This window comes from Eptatretus burgeri, chromosome 7 (genome assembly GCF_056783735.1).
Source record: "Eptatretus burgeri isolate ZD-2024b chromosome 7, Ebu_testis_v1, whole genome shotgun sequence".
Taxonomy (NCBI): Eukaryota; Metazoa; Chordata; class Myxini; order Myxiniformes; family Myxinidae; genus Eptatretus; species Eptatretus burgeri.
Window position 1 is genome coordinate 33,104,712 of NC_140967.1, and position 17,222 is coordinate 33,121,933.

The 17,222-nt window shown below is 39.4% G+C and overlaps 1 protein-coding gene across 8 annotated transcripts in view; it reads right to left on the reverse strand.

Moving 5' to 3' along the window:
• Positions 1–17,222, reverse strand: part of LOC147022980 (uncharacterized) — a 268,630-nt gene that overhangs the window by 160,196 nt on the left and 91,212 nt on the right. The window contains exon 3 of one of the 8 annotated variants that reach the window (XR_015059983.1): positions 5,031–7,212. The exons of the other annotated variants lie outside the window; for them this stretch is intronic. The gene's annotated coding sequence lies outside the window, so the exon portion shown is untranslated. Of the gene's footprint in view, positions 1–5,030; positions 7,213–17,222 lie in introns of those variants that run through there. 8 annotated transcript variants of the gene reach the window in all.

A 17,222-nucleotide genomic window follows, 5' to 3' on the forward strand; every position in this document is an offset into this window, starting at 1 on the left:
TGTGCCGCCTTGCCTTCGTGACAGTGCTGGCCTATTTGTTGTGGCTGGCAAACCATTTCGGTTAGAACAAAAAGCCACTTTGCATACTTTTGTTTACATTCGTCAGCCACTAAAATCAAATTGTAATTTTGCAATTCATAATGAACAGCGTATCTTAAAAACATTTGCAGAGATTCTGTTTGTTATTCGCTTATTTTATATGTTAGAAAATTATACAACACAAATACAATTTATGCACGATTACATATTAACAAGGTAACCAAATGTGTGAAGATCCAATAATTTGAACATGTGAATATAAGGCTTTGTGCTCTGTCCATAACCGAGATGAAATGTTTATTCTATCCAAATTACAATCAAATTCTCATTGCAATCAATGTGCTATGGCATAAAATAGAGCATGGACATGCACGTGGACAAGGGAGAATGGCTGCAATGCATGCAGCTGATGATTCCTGGAACATGGTTCATACAATCCTTAAGAGTAGAGAGTGGTTTTTTTTTTGGCTGTAAAAATATTTTAAAAAGCTCTATTCCACTTCAGCTGCAATGTAAACATCTTCAGGATAAGAGGGAGGCCCATTTATTCCATTAAAGTTGGTGAACGAAAGCGAAATGGAGTTGTATCGAGGACTAGAATTCTAATTTTTTTGCCCACGATTGTTACAAATATCAACTCAGTTGCACAACCCCTTTGTCGATTCTGAGACCATCGTATCCCTCATGTCCTTCCTCCATTACGACCTTTAAGCATCGGGCTCAACGTGGTGAAAGCAAAAACCTGAATAATTATATCCAGTACTGGAGTTCATGCTCAAAGTCCATAATTAAAGACCCGTTTGAAAGCTGTTAGGGCTCTCCTGTAATTTACTGCCTTATCCATGGCATCTTTATGACTTTAAGCTTGTTTCTCTCTGCTGGATCGCTTTTCGGAACCATTGCAAGAATCTGGGCAGAAGGACGAGTTAACCGTGAGTAATTACAAGCCTTCGTCAGACACAAATGTGGACAGATTATTGTCTTTAATTGGGGGTGCCACATTTTTGAGTGTCTGTTAGATTATACGAAATTACAAGAACATTGGGAGACAATGGACAAATAAACACAGGATATGGAATTTGAAGCTGGAATTGAAATAACAGTTTACTGTAATTGTGCTCAAATGTGGATGCCAAACAGGACATTCCCACATATAAAGCCATTTCCTCCAAATTATATCATTCCAACAAAATTTTATACTTTTGGATAATACGATTGTATAATTAGTAGAAAACAACCTACTTTCCTTCAGAAAAAAAAGACAAAGAGTGTCTTTATGAGAGTGGAGTCGGGATGGCTTGGAAACACAAAGGCCACTTCATTCATATAATACAAATGTATTGTCGTGTCAACCCCTCACCTGCCTACCTCCCTCCTTTCCCCTGTGCATGATCCTCTCTCCTCCCCCCATCCTCTTCCCCCTCCTCTTCCCCTCCCTCCCTTCCTCTCCCACCTCCTCCTCCCCCTACCCTGCTCTTCCCCTCCTTCTCTCCCCTCACCTCTCCCCTCTCCTCCCCATCAATGTGTGTGCTGTTAAACTGGACATCACATCTGCCAAAATCACCCCTCTCCTCACCCTCCCCCCTTTCGTGAGTGAAGCATCAGATATGAAGAGTGCTGTTCCAAATGTCATATGTCTTTGCCCGTGGGTTTCCCACGGGTGCCCCACTAGTTATAGTATGACTACAAATAAACTACAGTTGAGAAGCTGTCCGGGACTCGGTGCATATCCTGAAAAGAGCTCTCGGAACAAAAGTTTGAGAACGAGCAAACTTCACAGTTTGGTCCATGAATCATGAACACTTAGCGAAATGATGGTGGATACTGAGATATGGGAGGACTCCGTTCCATCTTCCGAAACCCGCATATGGAGATAAGTCATTGACATACACACCCACAGATGACGAATTACCGCTGATACCCTGGCAAAATAACAACTTCCTGCCACCTTCAGTCAAACGCAGGCTTGACGAACAGACTAATGAGATTTTGGAACAAAAAACGTTCCCCAACCAACTCCAAAATAATGTGGGAATAATTGGGGCCGTTACACAACTAGTAGACAGGTGGTGTATCTTTCCTCACATTTTCTCCCAGGGGAATCTTGGATGTCAACTGTGTGTGTGTGTGTGTGTGTGTGTGTGTGTGTGTGTGTGTGTGTGTGTGTGTGTGTGTGTGTGTGTGTGTGTGTGTGTGTGTGTGTGTGTGTGTGTGTGTGTGTGTGTGCAGGAGGGGAGGAGTTATGAAAAAGAAATTGAGAAAACAGGGTGGGGGGTTTTTCATGTTTTTTTGTGATGTCCCACACTGTTTTGGTTGAAACCACTTTGATCTCCGCCACCAAAAGTGGGCAGAGGTTCTAGTCCGGCAGGAGGGAGCTTGACCCAAAATTTCCGGATATCGTTTTTTTCTTTGTTGATTATCATAGTATAGTACCTATGTAAAGATATCTAGGTGGGTGTGAAGTTCTCACCCTTGGGCAATTTTATATAGTCAACATTTTCAAAATGGCCGTCATTCGGATAATTGTCCGCCATTCGTTTTATAGATATATTGACTATTAAGACTTATAAGGCCTACATTTTGTTATATAAACCCATATTTTATAACTTAAATTATCAAATAAAAGTTATGTATATGTTATATATATCATTCACTTACTTTTTGTCATGGCAGCCATCTTTAATTTTAAAATGGCTGCCATAATAACTCATTTTTGATGATATTTTGGTCAATACCGGTATGTACAGTTTTAATTTATCAGAATGCATGATTATTTTGGTGTAAAACAATTCAGTAATTGATATAAATGCCCCACTTCATTATAACAATCATCATTAATATATTGTATATCTATATAATAGGATTATATATATCCTAATGGACCCTAAAGTCCAGCGGAATCATATAGATTACATTTTACATAAATTTGGACATGCATATTCACCTAATAGCACGAATAACTCTCCAAGTTTACTTTATGTAGAAGTAAGAAACCCAGTCCTAGTCATACTGGTATGATCAAATTAATCATCATCAGTCTCGATCTCATCGTTCCTGTTATCATTTCTATCTTCATCAGCATCTTCTGCCTGAATGTGCTCCCTGGTGTTCTGACTGAAACACCCATCTCCTCCTTGGCATGCACAAAACTCAGTACAAGCCATGTTGGCATTGTGACATCCACATCTCTTAGATTTACATGGTATGTCACTGTCACAACAGCATTTGATCATCTTCAATATCTCATCAGGCGCGAGAGTCATGTTATCAGCAACAGTAGCTGGTATCAGAGATGTGGAACCATCTCGTCTTGTCCATCCGTGTGCGAGGGGATCCATGTCAGGTGGGTTCAGCTGCAACGACTGTCTCCATATGGCTACCTGTAGATGTGCCCTGGCTACATTTTCTCTGTATGCCTCATTTGTTGGTGGAAGGCTTTGAAGCTTTGGGGCAGCACCAATATTGTGATACTTTTGTGGACCACATCTTCTGTCGGGCTGCAGTCATTGAATCACACTCAGGGTGGCCATAGCAGGATAACATGAATGGTGTTGCCTGTCGGAGTAAATCGGGAAGAGAGGTGGTTATGTCACCAACCTTTGAGAGAGAGCAAGTGTTCGACCTCAGAACCTTCAGAGCCTTCCTTTTCCTGATACCATGATATATTGCGACAGTGTCACATCCTGTAAGACCATGAGCTGCCAGAAGATGTCCCATGATAGCACGATTATTGTCTACACTGGCGTTGATGTCAATGACGGTCCTTCCTCTGGGGATATCATCATGATATGTCCAGTGATATCACCGTGGAACACGAAGTGGCATAACAAGACAAATACGTCTGTGTCATCGGCTACAACCAAAACGTGAGCATCTCCAACAGAAGCCACTTGTTGGATGATCATTGTATCTGCTTCCTCATGTGTGATGGCCATCTCAACTCTTCGGGAAACTGCACCTTGGCTGATCTCTACAGGGATTGGATCATTACCAGTGACAATGAGTTTCTTGTGGTAATGTACTGTGAGATGTTCATTGTCTGAGTTTTTTCTCCAGTTCCACGTGCAGATCATCCTTATAAAGCTTACTGGCGTAGATGATAGAGTCTATCCGAGCTCGACCTCTGTTGGATGAGCATGGTTTGCTCGCATAACACTCAGAGCCGTAACGAAACTTGAACAAGCAGTTCACCTCCATGATACACTAATCAACTGGAAAACACAAACATAAAGAAACATCTATCAACACCACCACCATTAGTATTAGTTAAGCATAGAATTGATTCAAGAGTTAACCTATGTGTTAATAATCACATAGTTTACTATGACATATATATATATATATATATATATATATATATATATATATATATATATATATATATATATATATATATATATATATATATATATATATATATATATATATCTGAGTGTCTGTCATGACATGAACTATTGCACACATGCATATGTATATAATGATATATATATATATATATATATATATATATATATATATATATATATATATATATATATATATATATATATATATATATATATATTGTCGCGAATTCGCGCCCGCCGGCGTGCGAGCGGCCACGTAACTCGAATCGCGGCACGTCGCCCACCGGACGGACAATTCCGTCGTGACCCTCTCGGACTAACGCCGGGAACTAGTCACGGGTGGGCCTTTCGGCCTCACCACGATCGTGCCAATCGGCCCCCCGCGTGGGATAAGGTTGTTCGCCAAATTCGACCTACCTAAGTACCCACACGGAGGGTAGACCGGGCGATCGCACCTCGCCGCAGGTCGACTTCGGACACTGGCCACTTTAAGCGACCCGTTCCGTACTATCGGGATAACCGAGCGGTGTTATCGTCAACCTCGACGGTTCCGATTAATTATCGGGCGTATTTAGCTCACTACCAACCCTTTACGTGAAGTAAGATGGAGATTCAATTAAAGAAAAGACCAAGCGAAACGGGAAAAACAGTTCAACATAATTCACATTTATTCTGCGGCAAACGGAAAGCACACATATACAATTACAACAATTATGCACCAAAAGCAAATGTAAAAGAAACACAATTATGCACCAAAAGCAATTGCAACAAAAGAAACACAATGCAGATCTACTACCGACTACGCGAGCACACGGCAACACTTACACAGTTTTACTTTACAGACGGCGCCGACAACACATATACTCAAAATCAAAAGAAAAGGGCCACCCTTAACGACAAGGGGGCAGACGGACCTGTGGGCCGAGACCACATTGAAATTTGAACAAGATTTGCATATCAGATCACTGATTTGAACCACCATTTTTTTTTGAGGTCAATGTGGGTCAAAGGGTCAAAATGACCCAAAGGTTAACAACTTTAAGACCACTAAGACCCTTTTATACCCTTGAGACCAATAAGACTCCAAAGATCCCTCTAAGACATTTTAGACCCTGTTAGACCTTTTGTCTGAGGGCCTTCTGCAATCACACTTGAGGGTCACCAGTCATAATGAAAAGCCCCCCCCCCCCACTGGTAAACCACATAAGTGTCAAGCTAAGTGGGTGCAAACTATAATTAATTAGATAATTTACTCGATTTTTTTTTCGGTTTCTGTTCATCTTTATTCGTGGCAGAGAGGCAAGTACCACGTGGCAGAGAAAAAACGGTGTCCATGACAACAATTTCACCCCATTACAATGAAATGGGATATGTTTGTGATTTTATCATTGCCAAACTTCAGAAACTTTTCAAAATATCACATTGATACTTACATCGCTGATTTGTACGAATGTGTAGTGTATGGTCAAAATTAGTCAAAGGTCAATGTCATCCAAAACATGTTAAACATCTATTCTGCAGCAATTAGAAAATGTATCAACCAAATATGTTATGCACACCATTCCATCATGTAAAACAGTTGATAGGTCAAATTTACCAAATTGCTGTTTCCATGGCAACTTTTGTTTATTTGGATTTCACAAATTTCATGCTATGCATGACATCTTTCTTTGTTTTTTTTGTGAGCAGGATATCTCAAAAAGTTATGGACCGATTTTGATGAAACTTGGTAGACAGTTTGGATGTGTGACAAGGATGAATTGATTCGATTTTGGTGAAGATCCTGATACGCGAATTTTTTTAATATCCACAAATGATTCTTCACCATTGAGAGATGAGGCCAAAAACTATATATTGCATGATATTTTAAAAAGTTGCACACGAGTTATGACCAAACTAGGTGGATGAGTTGAGTAGGTGACAATCCGATTCGATTTTGGTTCAGGTCCAGATCCATATCCAGCTTCTCAGTGGGATACAAAACATAAACTGTTAAGCCTGGCGGTGGTATCTGCTCTACGGAGTGCCGTTCTGGTTACCTCCGCCAACGAAGGTGAAGGAGGTTATGTTTTCACCCCATTTCTGTCTCTTTGTGTGCAGCATACCTCAAAAAGTTGTGGACGAATTCGGATGAAATTTTGTGGACAGGTTGGTTGTGTGGGTTTGATTTTGGTGAAGATCAGGATCCGGATCCGACTACTAGAATTTTTTAAGTGAATCTTCACCATTTTGCGATAGGGCAAAACCGATATATAGCATGATATCTCAAAAGTTTTGGACAGATTTGGACGAACCTATGTGGACATGTTGGGTGTGTGGTAAAGACGAATTGATTCGATTTTGGTGTTGATCCGAATCCGGATCTGCATATGAGATTTATTTAATTTTAAAAGTTTCTTCACCATTGAGAGATAGGACCAAAAACGATATATAGAATGATATTTCAAAAGTGTAATGGGCCCGATATGTTCTCGTGGATCAGGCATGGCGTTGTGGAGGGATGCACTCTACCGACTGCCCTTCTGGTTAAAGACTGTGTTGTGGCCACTGATGCAGTGTCCCAGATGAATTAGAGCTGGAATTTGGATTGAGTGCTGGCACACAATGGCCTACTTTTGCCATTATAGGGGTATCTTTAACATTCACCATCAACTGCTTGCAGAAAGAACCCTTGCTTAATATCCAGTGTGATAGATGGTGTTTTCATTGATATAAGATGGTGTTTCCTGCCTGTGAAGTACCAAAATGAGATTTTAGTCGGGTTGCAGATCAAACCCAGGTTAAATAGTCAAAGGTGAGTACTCCATCTGTGAGCTAGCATGTCAGCCTGGAGGGGAGAATAAGAGAGATGTTTGAAGACATCAGTGTACTTTACATGACTTATCAGAACATAGGAAATGGGTATTTTGACACAGTATGTGGCATTTGAGCATCCAAGCATTATGACCAATGTGCTTAGATAGGAATACCAAACAGCTCAATCAGTACTTCCAGTATGCTTTGCTCTGACAGTCACTCACTTGTTGTATACCTAATTGTGAGAGTTTATGTTCCAAAGAAAGGAATCACGTTTTTATGATTATTTATTGAAGACAATTTATTTCGCCTTCATTGTCACTCCAAGGCAAAGTTGTGATCTTTCACTGCTCTTTATGAAATGCTTCACCTTTCTTTTTCGATAATTTCACTCTATTTTCTGTGATGTCTGGCTTCACAGCTTAGCATAAATCATTACATCATTGCCATGCTGTCACAAGCTGACTCTTAACAATGTCTCACATTATTAACCGATAAAGCTTGGTGGAAGTTTCGATATTACATTCAAACAGTTTTGCTGACATACTCTCCGCTTATAAATTTTTCAATGACCAGCTGCTCACATTCGTTTGCCTACTCAGGGCTTCAGCACTATCTTAAATATTGAAATTACATTGGATTTTCTCAGCATTCCTCTTCCAAATATTTATTATCTTTCGTACCATTGTGTGGAATGTTTTTTTTTTTTGTCAAATACATTTACAAATTTTTTTATGTGATCCTTTGCACAAATTATTAGTTTATGCAAACATGTCTTTGTATACTTTATTTATATCTAGCATAGGAATTATTTTATTTGAATGTTCTTGATATGTTTGACATGGTCTCAGAGGTTCAAATGATTCTGAAAGGCATTATGTGCTGCCATAGTTCCGTTGATCCATATTACCTTCTTACTGTGTTCCCATCACAAGGATTGCTGAGCAATTAACCCATGCAATATGAGCCTTTCAAAATGATGCCAACGAGGCCTTTCACTGAGCTTTGTGAGTGTGTGTTTTCAGTGACACACTTCTGCAAGCCAGGGCACTTTTAACCTGGGATTGCTAGTACAAAATCTAAGTTAAATCGTCTTATAAACATAATTTTCAACATTCAAACAAAAAAGTGGCAATTTCAAAATAGCTTACGGTAATTGTAGTGTTCCTGGATTTAAATCGGAACTCACAAAAATATAGGTTATACAAGAAATATCCGTGGATGTGAGGTGTTATGTTCCTCATTTCCTCTTAATATAAGTGAGTGGTGATAGTGGATAACACACACACCTTTAGTGAGAAGAAAGACCATCTCACAAGAACACTGGAATCCGCACCAAGCCAAGAGGCTGTGGGAGGTGCTGCCTGGCTCAACAAGAGGAACTTAAACGAGTGTTGGAGCACAGTGGAGAAGGAGGGCATTCTCCACTATAAAATCTATTGAAGACATGAACAGTGGGGGATGGCCGGTAAGGGAGCTCGATTCATGGACCAGCTAAAGAAGACCAGATTCGCCACCAGAGCAGAAATGGTGCCATCCCACAAATTAGAAAATTTGCATCAGCCCCTTATAAATTCCAAAATAAAAATTAAATAAAACATAACGGTGAAGGTCCGAAGACAAGAGGATGGGAGCTGAGGGGGTGTACAGAGGTGTGGTGGAAAACTTGAAATATTACTCAAGTAACTCCAGTCACAATACAGGTTGAAGCATTTATTTAATACATGATCATGGAGAAAGACAATCAATGCAACATAATTGCTCTCCAGCTTTGTTCCAAACAGAGTTTCTTATATAGGGAAGAGTGGGTAGGTGATCTGCTCGCATGCAAGCGAGTTAACCGATCCCAGATGGTCACATTCTGATAGACTAACAGAACGTTGTCAAGGATGTGCTCATGACTTTGTTTCAAATGCAAGTTCCTCTGGCATGTCCTCGAGCACTTTCAAGCTTTATCAGATATTTCCATTGCTTCACGGCCCTCCCCCTTCATGATTATTGCATAATGTATACTTCATTTCAACAAAACATTGCCATGTTCATGTGATTCCTGGAGGTTTACTACACAGCAAATTTATTATTCAGCATTAATTAATTAGAATTGAGCATTCCTGTGTCTCACTGGCACCTGAATAAAGGGAGCTGTATTTAACTTCACTTGCCAACCGAGTGAAATAAAGGAAAGATTTTATTGTTACACAGTTAACTAGCACACTATATCTATTCATTAAAAAACAATCATCAGTATGCGATGATCCATTATCAAGTATATTTTAAAGTATCAGAGCAGCAAACATAAGAGAAGGGTGCACACTTCATTTAACTAAGCATAGACTAATAATCAGATCTTTCACCAGGCCCAGATGTGCTTGGGCCAGTACGGGCATTATACGTTTGTTATTATTATTGTCATCTGGTTTTGAAATGTTCGCTTTGAGAGGTACGGTGGTGGTATTGAGCATTTACCAGTGGATTCAGGAGAGCACTTTCTCAACATTCAGAAAGGCAAACAATATATTAATCAATGATCCTAAGTTTAAAAAAAAGATATGTTACAGTTATAAGGAACTAACAAGATCACAGTATATTTGAGCAGAGATTCTACTCTGCCCATTTGTGGTTTGTTGTTTACAAGTTAAACAAAGAAACTCAAGCCGAGCACAATCCAATTCGCAAACTTAATGAGGTCTGTCTTTCTTATTGTCAAGGACCTGATAAGCATGTTTTATGCTGCAAGCATTTAAAATCTTTCTCTCAACTCTGTCAGTGCCTTTACCCATGATGCTTTCTGGCAAATCATTCCTTAGTGCTTTGCAATTTGTGGACAAAGAGTGCTTATTCCAATATGAAAAAATTTGTTTCAGCATGATTAATACAGAAACACCAATGCTTTGCAATAGTCACGTGATCCACAGAGCTTTCTATCTATCACCTTATATGTCCATAAATTGTTGGTCTTTATCTCAACTGTGTCAGTGCTTTTACCCATGATGCTTTCTGGAAAACCATTCCTTATATGGTGACAAAGAGACTTTAGCCAATGCTTAACAACAGATTTCATACCTCCACGTTATTTGAAAGCATATAAATAGAAATGGGTATGTAATTTGTGGAGACAAAGAGAAATGTTCGTAATATAAAGAGAAATGAGTATGTAAGCGTATTATTCACATTTCACAAGATGGGATTAATTCTTTTACTTCCACAGAGGGATGGTGGAAAAGTGGCCGCAATGGCGTGAGAAGGGGCTATGCGGCGAAGCCAGGGTGTGGAATGTGGGGGTCACTGGGGACGCAGCAGCGAAGGCAAGATGAGACAGAGGGGGAGGATAATGAAACACCCTGCTGGGGAAGGGGAAGAGACCCGACTTGCAGTCATGGACCGAATGAAAACACTGACACAGACAGAGGAGATGAAAATGATGATGGACAGAAGGATGCAGGGGAACAGAGGAGAGGAGTAGGATGATGAGGAACAGAGACGACTGGAAGAAGAGCTGGCAAACAAAATAGTGGAGATGAGATTGACACCACTCAGGGAAAGATCACAACTATACAGAATATAAAACAACAAACGGACAAAAATACGATTGAGGAAACCCAACAAAGCGCTTGAGATTGGTACCAAAACCATTCCCCTTACAGGAACTCAACACTTAGCTTTGCAGGGCACTGTTCATGCAAGAAAAAGTAACAGGAAACCAGCCCACATGGACAGAGACCAGATACCACCATGGAAACTGAGACTAGAGCCATAAAGGGAGCAACTGAAAAAGGAAACGGGACATGTACAACAATTTACAAGGGAAAACAAAGCCCAAAGCTAATGAGAATCCCAAAAAATAAAAAAAACAAATACAAAATTGAAAATACAGACTGAGAGCTAATGGTTTCTGAAAACAAACTCGAAATAGAAATGATGGAAAGATAATAATAAAAAAAACGACGACAAAGTTACCAAAGGGAGAAAGCAAAACCGCATGTTTGAAAATAACCACAAATTTTTTTTCCCCGCGAACTAGAGAAACAAAAGCAAAATGTATCAAATCCCCCCGAGAAAGATAAACTTGAAAATTTCTGGAAATGAATATATGAGGACCCACAAGAACACAAAAAAGAAGCAGATTGGATTGATCCACCTTCTATACTCTATTCAATCTCATTCTTCCCTCCAGGTCTTCACGACAGTTGTTCAGCACCATCTCAAGTCATCCCCCATCCAAAATCATGATCTTTTCTACACCCGTTAAACTACTCCCCACCACTCCCAAAATTTTGCTAATACGTATATCCATATTGTCCTCCCCTCCCCCCTTGCATTATCTCTTACCCCTCATCATTACTCCTCAGCTGTGTCCTGTTTTGTTCTGTGTCATAGCTCTTCCATGAGCCTCGAGCATGTATTTTAAAAAAAGAAGCAAAAATGCCAAACATAAAAAGCCCAGGCCCAGATGGAATTCCAAACTTCTGGCTAAAGCAACGAGATGCTCTCCACAATCACGACACTTGGGTATTCAACAAACTGAGCCAAGGGGAAGAGATATTGGATGAGTGGCCCAAAGAAGGTAGCACCTTCCTCATCCCAAAATCTGAGGAAATCCAACTACCTCGAAGGTATAGAACAATAACATGTCTACCAACAAGATAAAACTTCTGATGGTAATCATCACAGAAATGATGTATCACCACCACATAACACAAGAAGGAGGCCTACAGGCATAAAAGAAGTGATGCAAGAGAGGATGATACGGAACAATAGACCACCATACTAAACAAGACTATACTCGAAAACTGAAGTACGAGAACAACCAAATTATCGACAGCATGGGTAGACTTACAAGAAATGGTTTTGATAGTGTCCCACACTCATGGATGATAAAATGCATGCAATTGTACAAGATAAACCCCCAAATAATCAAACTGATTGAGAAAGCAATGGAGCTTTGGAATACCACATTGATATTATACAGCACTCGGAAGGAAGAATCTAAATACCAGAGGTGAAGAAACGTCGCGGTATCTTCCAGGGTGACAACCTTTCACTCTTCCTGGTTTTCCTCGTCCTTCACCCACTGAGCAACCTCATTAACGAGCAAGGACATGGATACACATTAACGTTCAATGAGACAAGAAAAGTGACACATTGACTGTCCATGGATGATTTAAAACGCTTTGCACCAAACGCCAAAAAAAATTCCAGAACAACTCAAATTGGTGAAACTGTACTCTGACGACATTCAAATGGAATTTGGTCTAGATAAGTGTGCCAAATGCACATTCGTACAAGGTAGACCAAGAAAAATGGTTGACATAAAAATTGACGTGACTACAACGGGAAAGCATCTGAAAAAATGTAAAGCCTGTCTGCATCTGCTTTGTACTCGAACTAAACTTGACAAAAACAACAGTTAAAAAAAATTGTACATTTTATTTAATTTTGTTTTCTCCACAATCTCATAAAAGTTTTTTTTTTTGAAAATTTGATGACAAAAGCTCAAATGGTAAAAATGTTACGGCTCGGAAAGACACACACACATAGACACACAGAAGTGATTGCAAAACCCCATCTCCTGCTCAGTGGGGTATGGGCTAACAATATAGGAGCTAGACAACAAAGCATCATACAAATACCTCGGAGTAGAAAAGAGCCACCAAATATGTCACAAAGAAATGCGCAAAACAATTACCAAAGAATACCTGCGTAGAACGAGGCTGATCCTGGAAATGTATCTTTGTCCAAGGAAGAAAATCAAAGTCATAAACCAACTCGCAAAACCAGTATTCCAGTACAGCTGCAAAATAATAAACTGGCTACAAGCAGAAATCAATAAAGTCGATACTAAAACAAGGAAACTTCTCACTAGCCACAAAATATTTTACAAACATCATTGCATCTCAATAATGTCACTGCCGAGATGAGAAGGAGGTAGTGGCCTGATGGAACTCAAACAAGTACACAGAGTGACAAAAGTAGAATTGGCTGAGTACCTGAAAAGTGCAACACACTACCCTATCCAATTTGTATGCAAACACGAAGACAACAGGCTAGAAAAGATGTCCCTAACACACCTTGCAAAAATGTCCAAAGACAGGTGTGAATGGAAGATGCCACACATGAAACCGAAACAGTAACAAATACAGCCCCAATGATAGCAAAAAAGATAAAATAAAACAAGAAAAAGAGCAATCAGAGATTGCCAACCTTTGCCAGGACTTGTTTTGTGTGGTATTTTTGAATTTTTGTGTGGTGTATTTAGTGTGGTGTTTGTGTACTGGCATGATACGTAATTAATAAGAGACATAACTCGAACTGCCACTTTATAAATGCTGGCAGTGATGACCGGGTACCAAGACATCCCACTTTTATACAACCCCGCTTTGATCGGATACTTGACCCTGACCCATGACATTTATTATGAAATTGAATTGAGAATGGAATTAAAAGAAATTCAATTCAAATCAAATGGAAGACCAAATACTGTAGGTAGTCCTGCATTGGAGTAATCAAAAGGAAAAAGCAAAGATGAAGTCATCAGGAGGAACCTGGATAGGATTTGCATTTCAGCTGCTACTCCTCTAGCCTCTCCCCCCCAACCCCCTCCCAAAAAAAAAAATTCCAAAAAGAACACAAAAAAGAAAAAGATCAAGAAAATCTAATAATTCTGGCTGCCAGACCATGCGTCTGATCAGGTTGAAATTTTATATATATATATATATATATATATATATATATATATATATATATATATATATATATATATATATATATATATATATTCCCCATCACTACTAGATCATAATTGTGACGAGCATAACCCGCGCTCTGCGCAACATGTTGGGGTGGGTGTGTTTGAGAAAGGAACTGATGTAGAGTATCAGTAGTAATTTTACTTTAATGCAGTAAGTGGAATACAATGTTCAAAGTACTTCTTGATACACAATGTTTTGGGTTATAGCATTGTCATTGTGGAACCCTTGTTTTGTAGTTGGTATAATTTGCACCGTAATGTCCGAGAACCGACGTGATCGTGAGAAGGCAACATATAGCTGACCGTGGCTGAACACCGAACACAAATCAAAGGTTTGGCCTTGCGCTTTGTTTATAGTCATGCAGTAGCTGACTTACTGGAAACTGTGTTCTTTAAAGAATGAATGGCAAGTTCACATCTGATGGGGCCAGTTTGATTCGTGGTATCATCACATGGTCACCTTTGTTTGCCCCAGTTAGGATCTCGGCATCTAGAACATGGGTGCGGAGATTCCTAACAATCAGTCGTGTACCATTACATAACCCTCTTTTTATGTCTAGGTTACGTAAGAGCATGATAATGACACCAGGCTTCAAGAGTAGTCTGTGCGGAGGCATGCCAGTTGGGGTAATTGAGTTAAGAAATTCTAAAGGATATTGCTCAGCCTCTCGTGGATCTTCGCAAATGACTTGGTCTGCACTTAAGTATACTTTGATAGTGCCTGGTAATTTGTGTGTGATGTCATCATTCATTCTAAGGGCATACTGATTTGTGGGTGTCAGGATGACAGTGTTTGACAGGAGTCGAGGGTTTTGTAGGTTGATGAACACTTCAGTTTCCAAATGTTCCTTGACGACTTCACAATCAGGTGGAATCTGAATGTAGTGGGGAATATCGGGATGGTTGTAGCGCAATTGCCCATTGCCTAAGCGAAGTAACCACTGTGCGAATTCCTGTAGGACACAAAGCCAAATGCAGTAACCGTTTTTGGCACAATTTCACTGTTTCAGAACCATTTTATTTACTTTTTTTGTACCATGCACCTCATATGGTTTTTGAGATAATGTAAGCCGAATATCACGTTACTCGAGCGTAGAACAAAGTCGAAGATAGCGCGACACGAAACCACAAACTCGGAAATAATATATAAGAAGTTTCACACCTATTAATAAAGCAGTTCAAGAGATAATTTTAAAAATATTTTTGCTCAATCCCATATGGTTGCCAGACCATGTGACATCAATTATTCATGAATACCCTGGTACCCCCAAGGCTTGGGGAACATTTCTGTGAAGCTTCCCCTTGATCTATCCAGCCATTCTGGAGAAGAAGATTTTTGTAGCTTTCAGGATAAATCCAATGTGGCCGCCAAACCATGTGACCTATGATGTCATATGAGTGAAGCTTTTGTTCCTCATGGATAGGAGGTCATACGTGTAAAGTTTCACCTCAATCTGTTCAGCCATTTCAGAGAAGAAGATTTTTGAAGGTTAAAAAAACAATATTGCTGCTGAATCACGTGACCGATTACATCATCAAATCTTTTTCTTTGGATCATTTTATCTCGAGATGACCCTCAAAAATGTTTATACTGATCAGATGTAGCATTCAAAATATGCAATTATGATGTCATAACAAAGGCAACTATGATGTCATAAAAATCACTTATTCCCCATGAGGAGTGCTTGCGATGTGCCAAGTTTCAATTTTTCCCTTGGTGTGGTTTCAGAGATAGTGGTCCAAAGTTTTTCCGTTTTTCCAACATGGCTGCCACACCATGTGACCAATGACATCATAATTATCAATATAACATTCTACATGAGCAGTCACTTATGGTGAAAAATTTGTCTCAATATGACAAGCGGTTGCGGAGAAAAACCACTAAAGTTCTGGGCAGACAAACAAACAAGAAAAAGACGTCATGCAGATAACGATACTTACAAAATCTACCCCCTCTCCCAAAGGTTGCCATGGATACATCAAATTGTCATTTTCATTGAGATTAAAATTGACAATCTTAATCAAAGCTCAGTTCACTCAGATGAAAATAGTTTATTTTTCAGATTGAAATTCATGATTTTAGAAGTTTTGACCTTTGACCTTTTGATATGAAAAATAGTTGCTTTCTCAATTCAGTGATGGACTACGCAAATCCTGTTCAACTTTCAAGTCAATCGGATTAAAAATGACGATCTTTCAGTTGAGCTTTGATCTTTTGATCTCAAAAACAGTTGGTTTCCCAATTCAGTAATAAACTATGCAATTGCTGTTTAATTTTCAAGTTATTTGAGGAAAATCAATTGGCTTCTCGGTTGAGACTACCTCTACGACTTGGTAAAGTTTCATGATGGTCGGTTTAGAATTGTGACCTGTAGGCAATTGACAAACAAACAGAATAACAAAATCGACTAACCAATATACTTGAAAAATCTTCGATTTTGCAAGTAACAGACAAACAAACAATGCACTCTCTTTCAGTGAGGGTAAATGTAAAAGGAAATACCAACAGATATGCACCGACAACTGGAAGAACGATAAAAGAGCAGGAAGGTATAAAAAACATATATAAAAAAGAGTTCAATAGATATGGGCATCGACAAAGAAGGCTCATTGGAATGGCTAAGAAGAGGTCAGCTCAACTGGGATGGAGAACAAATTATAATAAATTCCCAAGACCAAGGACACTATATCAATGGCTTTAAGAAGATGGCAGGACTGAATCAATCAGACGTATTTCGGTTCTGCAAGGTGAAAACAGAAAGCATGAGCCACCTCCTATCGGGTTGTAAAAAAAAAAAACTTACGTCAGAAGAGTTGTATACACAAAGGCACAACAGTGTATGTGGAGTAATCCACTGGCACATCTGCAAATATCTCAATACCCCAGTTCCAGAAAACTCATGGAAACATGAACCAAAAGCAATTACTGAAAACAAGGAAGTAATGCTCACGCATGACATAACGATCCCATTGAGTGTGAACAGAGAAAAACAAAGCATTGCGACCAGATATAAGAATGAGGTACAAAAAAAGAAAAGAAGGCATTGCTAATTGAGGTGTCAGTAGCCAGAAATTTTGGCCAAAACAATGCATAATTCAAGAAAATGATCAAAATAGCAAGACCTAAAAAATGAGGTGAAAAGATCTGAGAAGCTGAGAGCTCTGAAATGATGAAAACAGAACTGCACGGAGATCTTAAAAACCATCATTGAAAATATTACTACAAACAAACTGCAGTTGGAAGCTGTCCGGGGCTCGGCGACGATCCTCAAAAGAGCCCTCATCACAAAAGT